Source organism: Protopterus annectens, chromosome 7.part0 (assembly GCF_019279795.1).
Source record: "Protopterus annectens isolate FY-2018-M chromosome 7.part0, PAN1.0, whole genome shotgun sequence".
Classification (NCBI taxonomy): domain Eukaryota; kingdom Metazoa; phylum Chordata; order Ceratodontiformes; family Protopteridae; genus Protopterus; species Protopterus annectens.
In genome coordinates, this window is record NC_056739.1 from 929,499,018 (window position 1) to 929,517,460 (window position 18,443).

The following is an 18,443-nucleotide window of genomic DNA, read 5'->3' on the forward strand; positions in this document are numbered from 1 at the left end:
GGCCTTTCTTTTGACACTCACATTGCTAAAGTGGTTAGAAAGACCTTCTACATTGCCCACCTGATCATGAAGGGATTCACATCCAGATCTAGTGAGGTCATTGTTCCCCTGTACTCTTCACTTATCAGACCAATGATCGAGTACAATGCCCCATTCGGGATGTATCTCACCCGACATCTGCAGCAATTGGAGAGACCCCAAAAGTTCCTCACCAAAAGGATAAAGGGACTCCAAAATCTGTCATATGCTGCCAGATTGAAGAAACTCCAGCTCTATTCAGTCGCATACCGTCTGCTCAGAGGTGACATGTGCCTGACATACAAGGCCATGTCCAACCCGGAATTAATGGACATGCTCCACCTCAAAAATCCAAATCCACCAAAACCACTAGAGCAAGCGACTTAAACCTTAGCACGGATATAAATAGGACGTGCTGGAGGGATAGATTTATCACTCAGAGACTCCCTATGCTGTGGAATAAAATCCCGGTCCATGTGAGGCAGAGCACCTCGCTGACTCTGTTCAAGAGAAATCTAGACCTGTGGATGGGAGATCGTAGGTTTACCCCGGGAATCATCTCTGGGTCACTGCTGGACAGAGGCACAACAAACTAATGGGCACAGTATTTTTTCATATAAGGGGTGGCGTAAGCCACAATAATTTGGGCTAGGCTTATAAATGCCTTAGGGCAGATAGCCTAGTATAAACCTATGAACCTATGAACCTATGAACCTATGTGCAGAATGAAGACAAATCCCCAACATGTTTCAGGCAAATATTCTGAAGCTAGATAAATCCCAAAACACCACATCTCTTCTGAAAGAGGATGACCAAGTAGTGACCAAGCTCACCTCTGCCATAAACTTTTTTTCTCAGAAGTATACAAAAATATTGACATCAGCATAGACTCTTAGATAACTCCAGAGGGAATAAATGAATATTTGTAATATTACAATGGGCTGTCACTAGAGCCAGAGCATAAAGAGAGGTTATACCAGGAAATAATCCTGGAAGTAATGGATGCCACTGATCAGCTTAACCTAAGCAGATAACCAAGCCCTGATGGATTTAGTAGTGACACATTCTTCAAAAAGTTTTAAGCAAAAGCTAGGCCATATTCTTTATTACTCTATATAGTTATTTTTAAAAAGGCAGGAATTCATGATTCCTTCCTTAATCAGTATTTGTCTGTATTCATGTTTAAGCATGATTCTCCTCTGGCATATATTAAAATTTTTTGATGTATCTCATTCTTAATTATCATGAAAATTCTCGCTGTGATAACGGCAAATACATTTGAAAACCCTTGCCTCACTTTGATCTCTTATTTTCAATCCAGGTTCACGCACAAATATCAAACACAAGATAACATCATCACTCCAGAACCCCTGGCCTATTATAACAATGTAAGACACATCAAGGAGGTAGAATTTTCACTCCATGTCTTGAAACATTTAAATTGGTGCACGTTCCCTTAATTTACAGCCTTCTTGATAAACTCACCTTCCCTGAGTGATACATAAACACAAAACCACATCTTTATAAAGAGTGGCTTGACATGCCTCTTGATAAATGGGAAATTGTCATCTCCATTATGTATTTTCTCTCTCTGTGACCAAGCAGGTATGTCTCCCTTCTCCATACATATTTAATTTATCCCTTAAACCATTCTTCCACCATATAGATAAAAACCCAGCTTTGTTTCTAACTAGTGCCCAGTTTAATAAATGCACCTCTAAACACACTTATGATGAGTAGCTGGAACACAGCTAGAAACAACTTTGGACGTATAATCAAACAAATTTAATAATACACTAAGCATATTCATCTCCTCTGGTATGAGACTTCATTAGAGTTAACAAAGAGAATGATACAAACTATTCAAATATACACTATATAATTAAATAGCAGGTGGATAAAACATACACTTGTATGAAACTGTTGCAAGTAATACAAAAGAAATGTAAAAAGTGATCAAGAGTAAAGCTTACCTTTAAATAAAAAGACATTAGCTTTAAAAAGAATCCAATGTTAATTAATTTGTTTATTTATGGATTTATTGACATTTGATTACCAGGAACAGTCCAAATAGGTAGGGGCCCATTTTCAGAGGAGGCCCGAGGAGAAAAGCTTCAAAGTATTACAAAACATTTTATTTATTTGACATTTGTTAACTGGGATAGCCCAACTGGGTCACATGACTCTTTTTCAGCAGAGGCCCGAGGAGAAAAGCTCCAAAATTTTTTGTATGCATAGGTAAATTTCAAGACATACAAGCAAAATACTTTACATAGGTTTACAACGAATACATTCTAACTATATTTGAGATAACACTTTACACATAACCAATATATTAGACAAGACTTTTACGTAATACAGTGCCGCTGCCTTAGTGATAGGACTTTTTTGCACAATACCATAATTCATATTGGAATTGGGAAACTACTTGTGCTAAGATTAGTTCCTTGGTTAGTAAGAACAATGGTAGGGATAGAATGGCACATAATTGCCAGTATTTTATAGTGATTAATGGTAGTTTAGTTTTGAAGAATAAAGTTAATCTAGTAGGAGGAGGTATAAGAGGGTAGGTGGTGTATTAGACTGGGGTTAGGCATGTGCACAGCCATAATTTATTTAGGTGCTCTTTTAGGGAGGCTTTAAATAGAGGTAGGCTAGGACTTATCCTGATGTTAGGTGAGAGGGTGTTCCAAGACTTGGCAATAGAGTGTGAGTATAGAGATTTTCCTGTATTTCTAGAAGGTTTGTTGATTTTTTTTGTTCGGATCTGAGGTGTCTGTTTGGTTTGTAATGTTGTATTAGGTCTTCTAGAGATGTTCAGGGAGTGGGCCTGTAGAATAGGTTGTGTGTTATAATTAGGTGTGTATATGATACATGGTGTGTTAATTCTAGCCAGTTTAATTCTTTGAGCGATGTACAGTGATATGTATGGTAGTTGGAGTTAGTTGCGAACTTTGCAACTTTGTTATAGCATTGTTCTAGTTTGGTGGAGTTTTGCAGATTGGTTAGTATACAGGAAATGTAAAATAGGGATGGAAGCAGGAAGGTTCTAGCCAGGGTGGTTTTGGTTGTAGAAGTAAGGAATTGCCTGTGTTCTGTAGAGTACTCCTAGTTTTTTTGTGTTTTGTTTTTTGGATGTTTTGTTGGATATGAAGGTCAGAGTTGAGTTTTTTATCAATAAAAACACCAAGTAGTTTAGTTTCTAGTTACTTGTATGATGTCTAAGATAGTTTTGTCAGCTGCATAAATATTAAACTGGCCTGGCCTGAGGGTGCTATTTTCATCATAAGTTTGTTTTTTTCTGGGATTTAAAATTAGTTGGACCTCTGTGAATCACAATTCAATTGCTGTAAAAGATTGTTGAGTTTTGCTTATCAGTTCAGGGAGAGTACAGGAGGTGCAGATTAAGGTTAAGGCATCTGTATACTTAATGTTCTTGAGTAAGAGGAGGTGTATAGGTTACTGGTGAATATGTTTAATAGTAGGGATCTGAAGATAGAGCCTTGGGGAACTCCTGTATGATTTGATAGGAAGGAGGAGAGTTGGTTTGACCATTTAACTGCTTGTTTCCGATCATGAAGGTAGCTTTGGAACCACTGGAGTATGGTGGATGAGCAACCTAGGTTGGATAGTCTGTTAAGTAGTGAGGTGTGGGAAACTGTGTCGAACACTTTTGAGAGGTCAGGAATACTGCTGATACTAGGTGACCTTTGTCTCTGGCCTTGTTAATGGTGTTTGTGAAGGATAATAGTACAGTGGCTGTGATGTGATCTGGCCTGAAGCCATGCTGAGTTTGAGAGAGCAGGTTGTTTTGGAGTAGATATTTCAAAAATTGTTGGTGAATACACCTTTCCAAGATTTTGGCTAGAGGGGATAGTATTGATATTGGGTAGAAAATGCAGACTTCTGTGATGTGTGACAGTTTCCATATTGTAGAGACTGTGGCTTCAGACAGTGACCTGTTTATTAGGATGCTGACTGGATATGCAATTGAGTCAGCAGCGAATTTCAGGTATTGGGATAGGAGATTGTCTGCTGATGCAGAGCAGGGTTTGAGCTTGAGTAGTTGTTTTTTTATTTCACAGGTAGGTATGGGATGAAAAGTGAAAGTAGTGTTGGAGTTATTTTGTTGGTTAATGGTATAGTCATGGGATGGATCTGTTGTGGGGGTGTTACAGTATTGTTATTGGTGTGTAGGTTTAGTTGGGGGGTTCTCCAGAGATTTTAGAGGTGAGTAGGTCTGCTATGGATTGTATGAAGTGTTTGTTAAATTCCTCTACGATTTGTTCTGGGTGGGTACTGTGTAGTCTTTATTTGATCCTGGGTTGAGGAGGGTATTTATAGGATGACAAAATGTTTTGGGGTTGTCTTTGTGTTGATGGTGGAGTTTAGAGTAGTAGGATTGTTTACATTTATTGACTAGTTTGGTTACTCTGTTGGGTAATGCTTTAAAGGCTAGGAGTTTTTTTTTGGGTTCAGTTTTGTTTCTATTTGTTCCATGCTGTGTCTCTCTGCTTCATGAGGTAAATGAAGTTAGTTGTTAACCAAGGAGTTTTTGTTGTCTTTACTCTCTTTGTTTGTACAGGAGCCAGACTATCAAATATGTATAAGAAAGTAATAGTGAAGTATTGAACAGCATCATTGAGCAGTCATAATTTTAGGGGTGCCCAGTTTATTTCAAATAATAAATTGTTTAGTGTTTGTTGATTGAGTCTAGTGGTATTTCTGTTTTTATGGTATGTTTTTGGAAGGTGGATGTAGGGTGCAATGACTAGTGAAGTCTTTGTTGTACCTTGAAGGCTCAATAATTAGTTGTTTGAATCTGTACATGTTTATATTTGTGTTGGGAGAGTTTGCAGTGATGGCTTGCCAGTTTGAATTCATACCACTTAAGATTACGGTTTCTAGATTGATGTTTTCTGTAGTCCATGACAGTATGTTTTCCATGATTTGTACAGTGTTTCCTAGAGGAATATAGACTGTTATGAAAACATTTTTTTAGACTTGTTAAGATTTGGGGTATTTATTAATAATTTGGCATTAAGGAATTTTGGTGTTGTGTGGGTAAGGAGTAATGTTGAGTATGGGTAGATACAGGACTGCTAACCCTCCACCTTTCTTTTTAGGTCTGTCTAGTCTGTATATGGCATAGTTAGGGGGTATAATTTCAGTATCTTTTATGCCGTGGTGTAGCCAGGTTTCTGTTAGGGCTAATATGTGTGGTTTATTTTGTTCTATCTAAGCATGCAGAGAGGCTATTTTATTGCATAAACTTCTTAGGTTGAGAGTAAATAGTTTTAGGTACTTGGAGTTAGCTTGCATATTTGGTCCAGGGTTTGGGTGTATGTCACCACTTTGTATTAATTTCAGTATTAGCTAAGTGTATAGTGGGTTGCATTTAGTTTTGTGGTATGGATTTAGGGTAAGAAGAAGGGGTTTGATGGTATCATCATTTTTTTTTTTTTTTTTTTTGCTATTACAGGAAAGGATAGTAAAATAGTTGAGGGCAGATATGGGAATAATGACAGTTTTTGAGATATGTTGGTGGAGGATGTTGTACTGGTGCACCTGGGTATGACTGCTTTATTTGTAAGTGATGTGGCAGAGCTAAGGAGTAATAATGCTGTGAATAAAATGGAGGATGTCAGTAATATTTTTTGTGAGGTGTTGGACATAGTGGTGTGTAGGAGGGAGGGTGGAGTTTATTGAAGTATAGATTGAGTCGAATTGTAGACCTTGGGTAGTTCAGAGATGTGCTGTTAAGAACAATAATTTTACAATCTTTAAAAATAATACAAAAACAACTACAGTTTAAATAATTACACCAAATTAGACATCATATGAAAATATTGATTAAGAATAGATACAAGTTATATGATAGTATGGCAATGATTAAATAGAGAAATTTTAGCCAGTTGATAGAGAAAAAAGGTAAGTTAGCATAATAGATTTATAGGTGAACACTAAGCAAACAGCTGTGAAGGACGATTTTAAATGTATTCAGCATCGCAAGATCAGAATCAAACTTATAGCTGCTGTTTATGAAGCAAAGACCTTAACCATTACACCAAATCCACTCCCAGAATACAAACATGAATTCCGACATAAAGTGGAAAAAAAACCCAAATTATAGTATATTAATATTCTGAGATGTTGGAAAGCAAACAAATGTATTTTCCTATCCAGTTCCCTTTTTTCAGATTTAATGTCCAAATCACACCCCCTTTTGTCATCTTCTACATAGTCAATTAAAAAATGATTTTTGTTTTAAATCTGTATAATAAAGAATGCCTTTACAATGTGTTAAAAAAGCCTTAGTTCTAACAGCATACACACAGTCTGTAATTCATTTGCCTATAAGAAAGCATCACAAGTAGAACATAAAATCAAATAAAACTTAAATTCAGAGGTATGATTAAACAGCCATAACTACTAAAGGTCCATAATATCAGTGTAATTACATTTAAAGTGGACCCTACTTGCATATACCTTCATGTTTTACAAACATCACATTGGCATGCATCCAGATATCTTTCGAAATGCTCTACTTAAGGGAATTGGTTCTCTAACAAAACTTTGAAAATATTACACTTGAAAGAATGTTTTTAACAAAAAAAATTGAGATTGCCAGTCCTTTTATACAAAAATATATTTAACCAATGGCCTCCTTGGACATAGATGCTATACTTATAAGCAAAAGCATCATCTAAGTCCAAGAAGTTCCTTTTTCCAATGTATTCATCATTCATCAGACCCATTATAATGCCTCCTCTGGTATACACCTAACCAGACACATTCAATAGTTGGAACATCCACTAAAAGAATCCTCACCAAAAGAATGCAGGGTGTAAATAACATGTCCTATGCAGACTGCCTTAAAGCCTTATCTCTGTATTCTGTCTCCTACAAGCGGCTGAGGGGAGATCTATTCCTGGCATACAAGGCATTCAGACCCCATCCTGATGGACCTTGTGTATATATGCAAAACAAAAACCAGAAATTTGATCTAGGCTTTTCAACAGTGCCTAGACTACAAGCCTAGTAACTATCTATGGACCTTTTCAGTATGGAACTGAAGGGGACATGGGATTTTAAGACTCATAATGATGAGCATTACTCATAATGAGGTACACTTGAGATGAGAGGTACGCAAGAGGTTTCTGTATGGTATTTAAACCAGTGGGGATTTTTATTTCTTAGACACCTTGACTCATTTACTGATATAATTTCAATTTTATTATTAAGCAGATTTGATTTTATATCCTAAGTGATTGCCGTCTGTGTTTTCCTACATACCCCAAACATCCTAATCATAAAGCCATCAGATGCGGTGACATTTGAGTTGCTTATGCCGTTTCATATAACATTTAGGAGTTTCAAATATAAAATAACTGTTTTACGGAACTAAGGAAAACTTAGAAAATATTTTTATTCTAAATCTTAGGCCATTTGCTATTTTTTGAGTAACCCCTGCACAGAAATACCTAAACAAAGACTCATCGACGCAAGCAGGGAGAGACAATAGCCTTAGGCAAGCTCGATATTAATCCATAATGTTTGTCTTCTCGGCTTTTCCCAGTTAGGGTTCGCCACAGTGGAACTCCGGTCCGCTAATGATTGCCAGCAGATTTTTAAGGTGCCGAGTTCACAGCCCGTCACCCAGCCTTCAGTGAAGGCACACCCATTCACGCATGTCTTTCATAGGTTCATACTAGGCTATCTGCCCTAGGGCATTTATAAGCCTAGCCAGAGTGTGTTTGGCTTTCGCCACCCATTTTAAATTAATTTTGCTATGCCCTTTTTCGAAGTTAGTATACTGTGCCTCTGTCTAACAGTGACACAGAAGTGATACCCGGGGTAAACCTATGATCTCCCATCCACTCATCAAGATTCCTCTTGAAGAGAGTCAATGAGGGACTCTGCCTAACCTGGACTGGGATTTTATTCCAGAGTGAAGGGAGCCTATGGCTTATGAATCTGTCCCTCCAGCATGTCCTATTTATTTCAGTGCTGAGGTTCAAGTCTCTCGAGCATGTAGCTCGATGGGATTTGGATTTTCTGAGGTGCAGCATGTCCATTAATTCCAGGTTGGACATGGCTTTATACGTCAGGCACAGATCGCCTCTGAGCAGGCGGTATGCCACTGAGTAGAGCTGGAGTTACTCCGGGCAGCATATGGCATCTGTTTGAGCCCGTTGATCCTCTTGGTGAGGTACTTTTGGGGTCTTTCCATTACTGCAGGTGTCTGGTAAGGTACATCCCAAAAGGGGCATTGTACTCAATTATGGGCCTGATGAGGGATGAGTAGAGGCACGATGACCTCCCCTGATCTAGATGTGAATCCCTTCATGATTAGGTGGGCTATATAAAATGTTTTTCTAACCACTTTGGCCACGTGATTGTCAAATGAGAGATAGCTATCAACTTGGGCCCCCAGGTCCCTAATTACTTCTTCTGTACTTAATGGATTACCACCTATGTGGTAATTTGTGGGCACTTTGTTTTTGCCAAAGGGGATGACTATACACTTTTTGGCGTTTAGCTTGAGGCCATGGCTCTGGCACCAGTTGTCTGTTTCTATGAGGCCCTTTTGGAGGATGCTTGTGTCGGCTGGAGAGTCGATTATGGCGCAAAGTTTGCAGTCATCTGCGAACTTGGTCAGCCACAGTCCTTCCGTGTTGGCCTGTACCTCCGAGAAATATATACCGAACAAGAGAGGTCCCAGAACTGAGCCTTGTGGGACGCCACTTGTAACTGGTTTGGAGTCTGACATGGCTCCAGCAATTCTAACCATGTGGGTTCTGTCCTTGAGCCAGTTTGCAACCCATCTAGTGACATAGGGGTTTATATTTAAGCTGGTGAGCTTATCTATAATGCCCAAGTGGGGTATTGTATCGAAGGCTTTTGCGAGGTCCAGGTAGGCTGTGTGGACCACCTTCCTCTCGTCAATGGCCTTGGTGACTGTTTCAAAGAAATCAACCAGGTTTAAGAGGCAGGATCTGCCCTTAGCAAAGCCAAACTGGGTAGGATCCAGTGTCTGTAGGTCCCCAATATCTTTATTTATGAGGTCCATGATGATCCTTTCCATAGCTTTGCAGACCAAGTTAGTCAGGCTTATGGGGCGATAGTTTCCAGGATCCGTTGAGGCACCACCTTTGTGGAGAGGGACCACTGTTGCTGTACGCCACTCTTTGGGTACATATCCTGTAGTAAGGCTGAGATTGAACAGTAGTTTTATGTTTGGGTTTAGCTCTTCTTGGAGTTCATGTAGGATGCAGCCCGGGACACCATCTGGTCCCACTGATGCTGTGTTTTTTGCTTTGGAGAGGGCAGCTCTTACCTGAGCATCTGGGATGTCAGGGGGGCAGCACTCTGCTGGGATAGATATTTGCCCTTTTGGTGGGGGGGGGGACTTTGCGCTGAACCTGTTAGCTAGGATGTTGGCAATGTCTGTGGGTTCTGTGTATTTTTTGTTCATAGGTTCATAGGTTAGTACTAAGCTAACTGCCCTTGCGAGCCATTTTAAGCCTAGCCAATTATCCCTTGTGAGACTCAAACCCCCTGCACTTGTGTTTTGTAGACAAACCACCACCCCATATAGGCCCCTCCCCATCATTTTGGACTAATTCTGAGCATATCTGGGAATTCCCACCCAGGTTCCTAACATAACTAAAGAAAGCCTTGTGATTATCCTTACTGTCCTGTGCAATTTTTCTCTCGAAGCTGGCCTTACACGATTTTATGAGTGCCCATAGTTTTTTGCTAATACTGATCAGAGATGCCTTCCCTTTTTGGGATTTTGCTCTATCATGTAGTAGCTTCCTCCTTCTATTGTATAGTTTGTTTATGGCTGGGGTCCACCAGACAGGACGTCTGCCTTTGGAGGATTGGGTCTTGGTTTTATTTGGGATTGCATGATCCATGCATTCCTGAAGGTGTTCATGGAATGAGTTTATAAAGGATTCTGCAGTCTGGGCCGTATTTTCCACAGGCCTGGGGGCTTTGAAGGATTCCACATCAATTTTGAGGAGTGTGAAATTTGTTTTAGAGAAGTTTTTCACTGTAGTTTTCAGGGCAGGGGGTGGAGTCGGGATGTGAATATTCAGTGAGATTAGTTTATGGTCTGATCTTACCAATGAGGGATACACTTCTGGTCTGGAGCATGTTGGTGATGATCAGGTCCAGTATGTTTTCCCCTCTTGTGGGAGTGGTAACAAGTTGTTTCATAGCATTTGAGTTTATAAATTCTAGGAACCTTTGGGCTAGGGTGTTGGAGATAGAATAATGCTCCCAGTCTATGTTTGGGTAGTTGAAGTCGCCCAATATAATGGTGTTTGGAGAGACCTTCATATTTTCCAGTGTTCTCAGAAAGGCTGAGTGGGGTTCCTGGGTTTGAGAGGGTGGTCTGTAGCAGGCTATAAACTGGAAGGCAGTTTTACCCACTGTTAGTTGCACATGGATAGTCTCTGATGCTTTGTGCTGTGCCACCAACCTGGAAGTGTGGGTATCTTTGAGGAATATTGATACTCCCCCTCCTTTTGTGGTTCGGTCCAAGTTTTGGGGCCAAAAAGCATGGTATGAGGTATAACCTGGTAGTGCTGGGGTGCTCTCGGGAGCCTTGAACCAGGTTTCTGTTACTGCACAGATATCGATGTTCTCCATGCTAAGGAGAGTTTTGAGTGCGTGCATCTTGAGGTTTAGACTTCTGGCATTTAGTAGCATTAATCTTAGTTTCTTATCCCTTGTGATACCTATGGAGGTGGGTTTGTCTTTTGAGCCTTGCCTAAAAAAGGCACTATGGGGTAGCAAGAGCCTTTGCCAATATCCGAAAGCCCAGGCGTGACAGGTGCAAGCCGTCCCTAGCGAAGCATCGTGGCTTGTCGAGCATGTCATCCCAGGCTGACAGGCACTGGATCCCCTTTGAATGACACCAATACTTAAGCCAATTGTTGAAATTGATCATCTTGTCTTCATATTGTGGCATCATTCTTGGTGAGGGTAAGATGCTACTCAAGGTCAGGGTCATACCAGCCTGGGCTACATGCTCAGAGAGCTCCTCTATGTCTCTTTTCATGTAGTCCAAGGAGGTATGTCTCAGGTCATTCACACCAGCATGGACAATGACTGAGTCATATTTGTACTTGCCTTGGAGTGACCTGAGTGCTTGTGTTATGTGGCGGATCCTAGCGCCCACAGGCAGCTCACCGTGACCTTCTCCTTGTTCAGCGTGGTGAGTTGGACGTCAGTGTGCCTGATGATAGAGTCACCTATTACAAGTGTATCAGGTGTGTTGTTTAGCCTTAAGGGCTGTGACTGTTTGGCACACTGGCTTTGTGAGCTATGTGTTGCACGTGTTTTGTTTTGGGGAAGTGGTTGCTTGGGTGTCTGCTTTGGAGGTCTCTGCTGCTTAGTCAGATTTTTATTTAGAGCCTCCGATTATGTTTTTATGCGTTTGGTTTGCTGTCGTAGTAGGTCTATGTGAGACTGGAATTGTAGTGAGTGTGGTTTCCTTCTCCTCCTGACTGGTTTCGCCAGTACTGAGTTGAGAGAGCTTAGCCTCCATTATGGCTATATGCTTACATCTCTCACGTGTTGGAATTTGTTGGGAGGAGGAGAGGGTTGTCTGTGTACATGAGGTAGTCGTAACATTGCCTCAAAATTCCCAGATTCACCAGCTGGACCGGACAGGAGATGGACAACTGACCTTTGGACATGCTAGAATAGTATTGGGAATTCCTTTATAATTGGAAAAAAAAAAAAAAGGGCTAATGGGGGACAAGGTACTCAAGGGGAGTTTGTGAGGGTGTAGTGCTTTTAATTTTTTAGTGCTGACTTATACAATTGCTTTAGTGAGCAAGTGCCAGGTAACTTAAATGCAATGTGTTACAGGTAACTTAAATGCAAAAACGACAAACAGTAACTTTCTTTCAAGTGAAACAAGGAAATAAGTACAGTAAGCAATGCAGATATCACTAGGGATCCACAGAAGCACTGAAAAGCCGCGTTTTAGGTGGAATTAGAGTTTCAGGGAAATAACAAGCAAATAAACAACAAGCATACAAACAAAGCTAGATTCAGCAGGCCTGGATCTAGTCTATGCTACAACAAACAAGGTGTACCAATTTCAGTAAGAAACAGTTCAAATATGTAGGCACTATAAGCCTTTAACCAGAAATTCCCAGCTCATAAGGGCAGAGTCCAGCCTCTCCTCCCACAAGAGTGCAGACCACGAACCTTCTTAATGTAAAACAACTGGTCTGAAGCCCAAGTGCTTAATCCAAAAGACTTAGAATGATAGCTACACTTTAATCAAGTTACTACCAAGCAGTAATAAATACATTTGAATACTTTAAAGAATGCCTGGATTAGTGCTCAAGTTATACAAACAAAGCTAGACCACAGGGAGGACATGCAGACTCCACACAAAAGGCACTCCAGCCGAGAATCGAACAGGAAAACGCCTTACTGTGAGGCAACAACGCTACCACTGTACAACCACAGCTATAGGTAATGCCTATACAATACGACCCGGAATTAAAAGTATCTCGGAGCTTCCTACTGCACAGAAAGCAAGAAAAGTATATAATGTAACATGTTAAAGCCAGCACCCCCCCCCCCCCAATCTCCAATCTCCAATCTCCAATCTCCAATCCCCATCGGAAAAAAACTTCGTCCACTTTAGTACAGTTGCTATACCTCTTAACCCCGGCGATAGTGTAGTGTGCTGGCTCACCAGAGGCGCAGTAGCAAGCACCGCCCAAAACCCTCCCGCGTTTTTGTACGTCAGTTGGAATTATTCAATATTCATCCAGTGTCAGTGTGATTGAGTATTTATTGTTTCCGAACTGTATAATGCCACAGGTTTTTTATATGCTAAACATGAAATGACAGGTTTTAAAAACAGTCCCCCTAGCACAAGAAATCTGGCCAAAGCTGAAAGTAATGGGGGACCAAGTCCCCAAAATTTGGGGCACATTTTAAATATTTATTGGCGTCTGATTACCGGGATAGTCCACTGGGCTAGGCCATAAGAGCCCATTTTCGCTGGAGGCCCGGGGAGAAAAATATGGCTGTTACAACTTTAGGAAGTTGCTAGGATGAAAGGTGCGATATTAAGTCTGCAACTCAAATGCCCATCATTATTAAGTAAGTAACTTCAGTCCTTAGTTATTTACTAGAAATCCATACATTTCATAAGGAGCGGATCAATACTGAGGTAAAACTCTGGACAGTATCACTTCTATAATAAACATATTTATTAAATCGTTCACTGTACGTAATCTTCTGCTGTTCCATTAAACCCCTTTTTAACTCCCCTGCCCACCTAACGTACTGTACGTCGATAATTTTTCATTTTGTGATTAAAAGGGTAGTGGATAAATATTACCACCGGCCTTTTACAAAAAAATCACTGTACAGTCTGACAGAGAAGCGGGAGCGATGCCTTACCCTTCAGAATAGGTTTTCAGAGTATAGACTCAATACCGACATCAGTGTTTCATTTTTGAATGAATTAGCTTTATTTAGTGTCAGATGCACAATTAAACTGGTTTGATTTTCACCACGAAAATCAGTAACTTTAGAAGAAGCACGGCTAAATCTTATGGTCAAAATCTGAGCAGCTGAGAGGTATGGGCACATTGGGCAGTGTTCCATCACACACTTTTAACAGGATGTTTCACTATAGGTTAATTGGTTTGCGCTGTTAGTCACCCAAAAACATTTGCTATGCTGTCTCCTAGAAAATAGTACAGCTTTCTACAGCTTGAGTAGGCGTGCAGTATTTCGGTCAGTATACTATGCGGGGGATTGCTGAGGTGCGACTTATAACCAAGAAACATAACTTTATTATTAATACAGTAATAGAAAGCGATTTATTTATAACAGCTGGCATTTTCCCCACTAAATTGCATATACCAACCACATGCTTTAGATCAGAAAATTTTACTTCAACATAATTTGCAACCAATCTCTTTGAATAAAAGCCGGCAATCGGCCAACCTTTCTCTTCTTGCTCGGCCCTGCAATACAGTGCATTCAAACACTTCCGTGTCATCGCCATGACTACCCAAATAGTATACGAGATGGCGTTACGAAAGTTATTTATACGTGAAAGTTTGGGAAGGATAAAGTAGGTGTGCTATGTATATATTTAAATGCTAGCATCTTGCAGAATTATTTGAACAATCGAGTATTTGTGTTTTAATAAGCTAACACCCCCCCCCCCCCCCCACAAAAAAGAAGACAAACAAACTTCAGTGAGTATGAAATGACAAAACAGAACGTGTGTCGGATAGTTAAAGAATCATAATATTTGTAAATAGAAAGTTGGCGTAATGTTATAGTCATTGAGTTTTTTGAGTATGTTAGATTCTCTTAAACGTTAGGTTCAAACTCTTTTTGCGCAATATTATATGAACTGAGATACTTTCTGTGTTTAAATAGTTCGTGGAGTAACAGCGTAACTGACTTCTGAAGGTGTGATATGTATGACTTTCTTGTATTTATTGCTTAGGATTAAATACCGATTTTCTAGAAATGCATGTCAGTAGGTTCTGGCAAGGAGAAAATTGTTACCTTACTCTTGCTGTGTGCATCCAGGCAAACTCTTTGTATTCGAATGAGTGCATTTTTCTGACATTCTCTCAGAAATGTAAGCAGAAAATGCTACAATGATGACTTCAGCATAGCTCTGTAGACTGCATACCTCTCAACTGTCCAGATTTTCGTCTCATATTTTTGGCCTGTTTCTCATAAAATTTGTTGTTTTTCTCGATTTTTGTGGCAAATCAGTGAGGACTGAATTCACTAAAGAATGAGAGGCAGTTGAGTTTCAGACTTTATACTCTTCAGAAAATTCATGGTAACAAAAGACCCTTTATTCTAGCAGCTTTCTAAATTTATAATATTTAAAATGTGCCCATGTTTTTGTGGCTTTGTCACCCATTGTTATTATTATTCTTTTTTTTTTTTGCTTAAAAAATTTGATGTATTACCTGAAAACTATTTATGGTGTTGGAGATAATATATAAAACGATGAGTGCATACATTTTTTATGTGAATAGGGGCCAGAGTTTTGGGATGAGACAAAAGAGGCATCAGTATGATTCTGCTAAATACAAGACAGAAATTTGCCTAACCTCTTGCTGTAGCTGAATCTTGGCCATTATGCATCACAGTAATGAAATGTGTATACTCTTAAAAGTAGCATGTGGAATAGTTTTTGGCATTTCCTGTGGTAAGGAGCTTTTTATGGCTCACTGGACTACAGCGTTTCGTAACTGGGTGATTTAATGGCATAACAAGGTACACTTGTTTGGAAGGTACAGAAGTCAAAACTTATGGCTAAAAAGTAGGGTTACCACATGATGTTCTTTGTGGAGGGCATCCCCTATTTAGGCACTAGTATCCTGCAGAAAAATATGCAAAATGTCCTGAGAATTTGAGAAATTCATAAACTTTCATTAATAGTTGCATAAATTTTTTTAGGTACTTGCGTATTATCGTAACCACAGTTTCCGATGTGCTGGACTTTCTTGTCTTTTACTCAAACAGTGACAAGGAAGTGTAATCAGGTAGTGTAGATTGTAAAAAAAAACTCTTCTGGGATGTTGGTGGTGGCTTTTTAAAATGAGTAAGGGTTCAAATTTGAGGATTTGTGGCTAGCATGCTTGAAAGACATCAAACATTGAATTCAACAAGCGATCGCAGTGGCTGTCTGTATATAAGTGCGTTGGCCTGAAAGGAGTGTGGGCAGTCATAGTGTACGATGTTAGAAACACACACACACCTTTCCAACGAATTAGCTGCTTTTGAGCACACTAGCCACAAATCCTAACATGTGCGAATCCTTACTCGTTGTACAAACCCACCACTAAGATCGTGTTTTAACAGTCTACCCTTCCCGATTACTTTTTTAAGAAGTTAGACTGGGTAATGCTTTGCTTTTCTTTCCTGATGCTTTCTGTTCTCAGGGCAAAGGCTGAGAAAAAGGAACGTGTTTTAAGTGGAGCGGGGGACTTGCTTAACTGACATCTTGAGATGCTGGCAGTAAATGGGGAAACCTATTTTTCAAACCTTATTTTTTCAGCCATTGAAGTGAAAAACCATCCTCCTAAAAACAATAACACATTAAAGAAAACATGTCTCTGAGGTGTTGTCCTACTTCATTGGTCCCAGTTGACACAAGGAGAAGCAACCAGCATTAGGGCGAAAATGTGGTTGCGATAATACGCAAGTACCAAATTTTATTTTGTATGTGAAACTCCAAAATATTATATGGAACAGCATAAACAAATTCTAAAATAGGAAGCTTATTTTGGCAAAACACTCGTGTGCTAGCTTGCACTGCACTTGAATTTTTTTAGTGCTGTTTTAGCTGCTTTTCTGTAAAAAAAAAAAAAAAAAAAAATCTAAGCTTGTTTCCTGCCTTTCCTGTAACTAGTCTAGTCCAGATACAGATTTGCTGTATCCAGGACTGAGGTGCCAAAGTCTGCGCTTCAATTTTCCCCTTAGATCTGCTAGTTCTGTCCTCTCCTGCACTTTTACTAGCTTATTAGTCTAGCACTTTACCATACCAGACTTTTTGTAGCAATTATTGTAGGACACAAAAGTGCTACCAGCACTAAACATTCTACAAGTAAACAGCTCCAGTACTTGTTAATGCCCACCCCGCCAGGCATGTCTAAAGGTCAGTTCCCTGTGCTTTCTCCTATTAACCTGGTGAACTGCAGCCTGAGGCAATGTATCAACTGCTTCAAGTACACTGACAACCCTCTCCTCTTACCTCCCAACACTCAGACTTGCGAGAGATGCACTTATAGATCCAAATTGGAATCCACGCACTCTCCAGCCAAGACCAAAATAGCTGGTCAAGAGGCGAAGGTCAACACTTGCATTACACCACGTGGAACACATAGCCCTCCAGAACACACACCAGCACTGCCTTCACATAAAAACACAAACCACACACCCACCTTCTCGGAGGCTCTCAATAAAAATCTACCCAAACAGCAGAGACCTCCAAGGCAGAAACACACTCAACCACCACAACACAACACTAATGATGAGACACATAACTCTCCTAAACAGTGTGCCACTCAACCAAACCCCTAAGGCAAACCAGCATACCCAGCACACTAGTCATAGGTGACTTGATAGTGAGGCACACTGATGTCTCACTCACTAGGTTTGAATAAGGAGAAAGTAACAGTCAGCTACCTGTCAGGTGTCAGGATTCACCACAAAACGCACACACTCAGGTCCCACAACAACAGGTACAAATATGACTCTGTCATTGTACATGTGGGTGTAAATGACCTGAGACGTACCTCCCTGGACTACATGAAAAGAGACCTGGAGGAGCCCTTGGATTATGTAGCCCAGGTGGGTATAACTCTAGCCTTGAGCAGCATCCTACCATCACCCAGAATGATACCGCAGTGCAAGCAGAAAATGATTGATTTCAACAATTGGATAAGTTTCTGATGTAATTCTAAGGAGATCCAGTATCTGTCTGCCTGGGATGACATGATTGACAGACCTCGATGCTTTGCCAGAGATGGCCTGCATCGGTCACCCCTGGGCTTCTGGATACTGGCCAAGGTTCTTGCCATCCCTATAGTGCCTTTTTTAGGCGGTGTTCCAAAGACCAAATTACCGCCGTAACCAGTATAAACAAATGCAGTCTGAGGGTCATGATGCTCAACGCTAGAAGTCTAATTCTCAAAATGCACTTGCTCGAAGCACTCCTTAAAATGGAGAACATCGACATTTGTGCTGTAACAGAGACCTGATTCAAGGCAGCAGAAAGCACCCCTGCACTACCAGGCTGTAACTCATTCCACACCTTTCGGCCGTAGAACTTGGACCGAAGCTCCAAATGTGGTGGTATTTCCATATTCATAATGGATGTGCACACCTCCAGACTAGTAGCCCAACATAACACATCTGAGATACTTCAGGTGCAGCTAACATTGGGTAAGAGAGAGATTTGGGTCGCAGTCTGTTATAGGTCCCCAACCATGTCCCAAGACTCGCACTTCACATTCCTAAGCACCCTGGAAAATATTAGGGTCCAACCTAACACGCTTATAATAGGTGACTTCAACTACCCTTCCATTAACTGGGAAAACTACTCGTGTACCAATATGCTGCCCAACGTTTCCTGGAATTCATTAATTCCAATGCCCTGGACCAGCTCGTTCTTACCCCCATTAGAGGTAGCAACATCCTTGACCTGGTTATTATTAAGATGAGTGACAGATGCTCTAACTAATCACCTTGGAAATCCACATCCCTCCCACCCCACCACAAAGGTAACCACCATGAAAAACTTTTCCAAAACTAACTTTGGGCTCCTAAAAACAGAGGTGGCAAACTTCACGGCACCCATGCAAATGAAGAATAGTTGCATGACTGCTGAA

General features: G+C 40.4%; 1 protein-coding gene across 2 annotated transcripts in view; it reads left to right on the top strand.

The window, feature by feature from the left end:
* Window positions 1–14,057: 14,057 nt before the first annotated feature.
* The window catches only part of CCHR7.PART0H3orf14 (chromosome chr7.part0 C3orf14 homolog), a 138,332-nt gene continuing 133,946 nt past the window's right edge, over window positions 14,058–18,443 (top strand). Inside the window, exon 1 of one of the 2 annotated variants that reach the window (XM_044077515.1) lies at window positions 14,058–14,149. The gene's annotated coding sequence lies outside the window, so the exon portion shown is untranslated. Of the gene's footprint in view, window positions 14,154–18,443 lie in introns of both variants that reach the window. The other variant, XM_044077516.1, reaches the window with a different exon arrangement.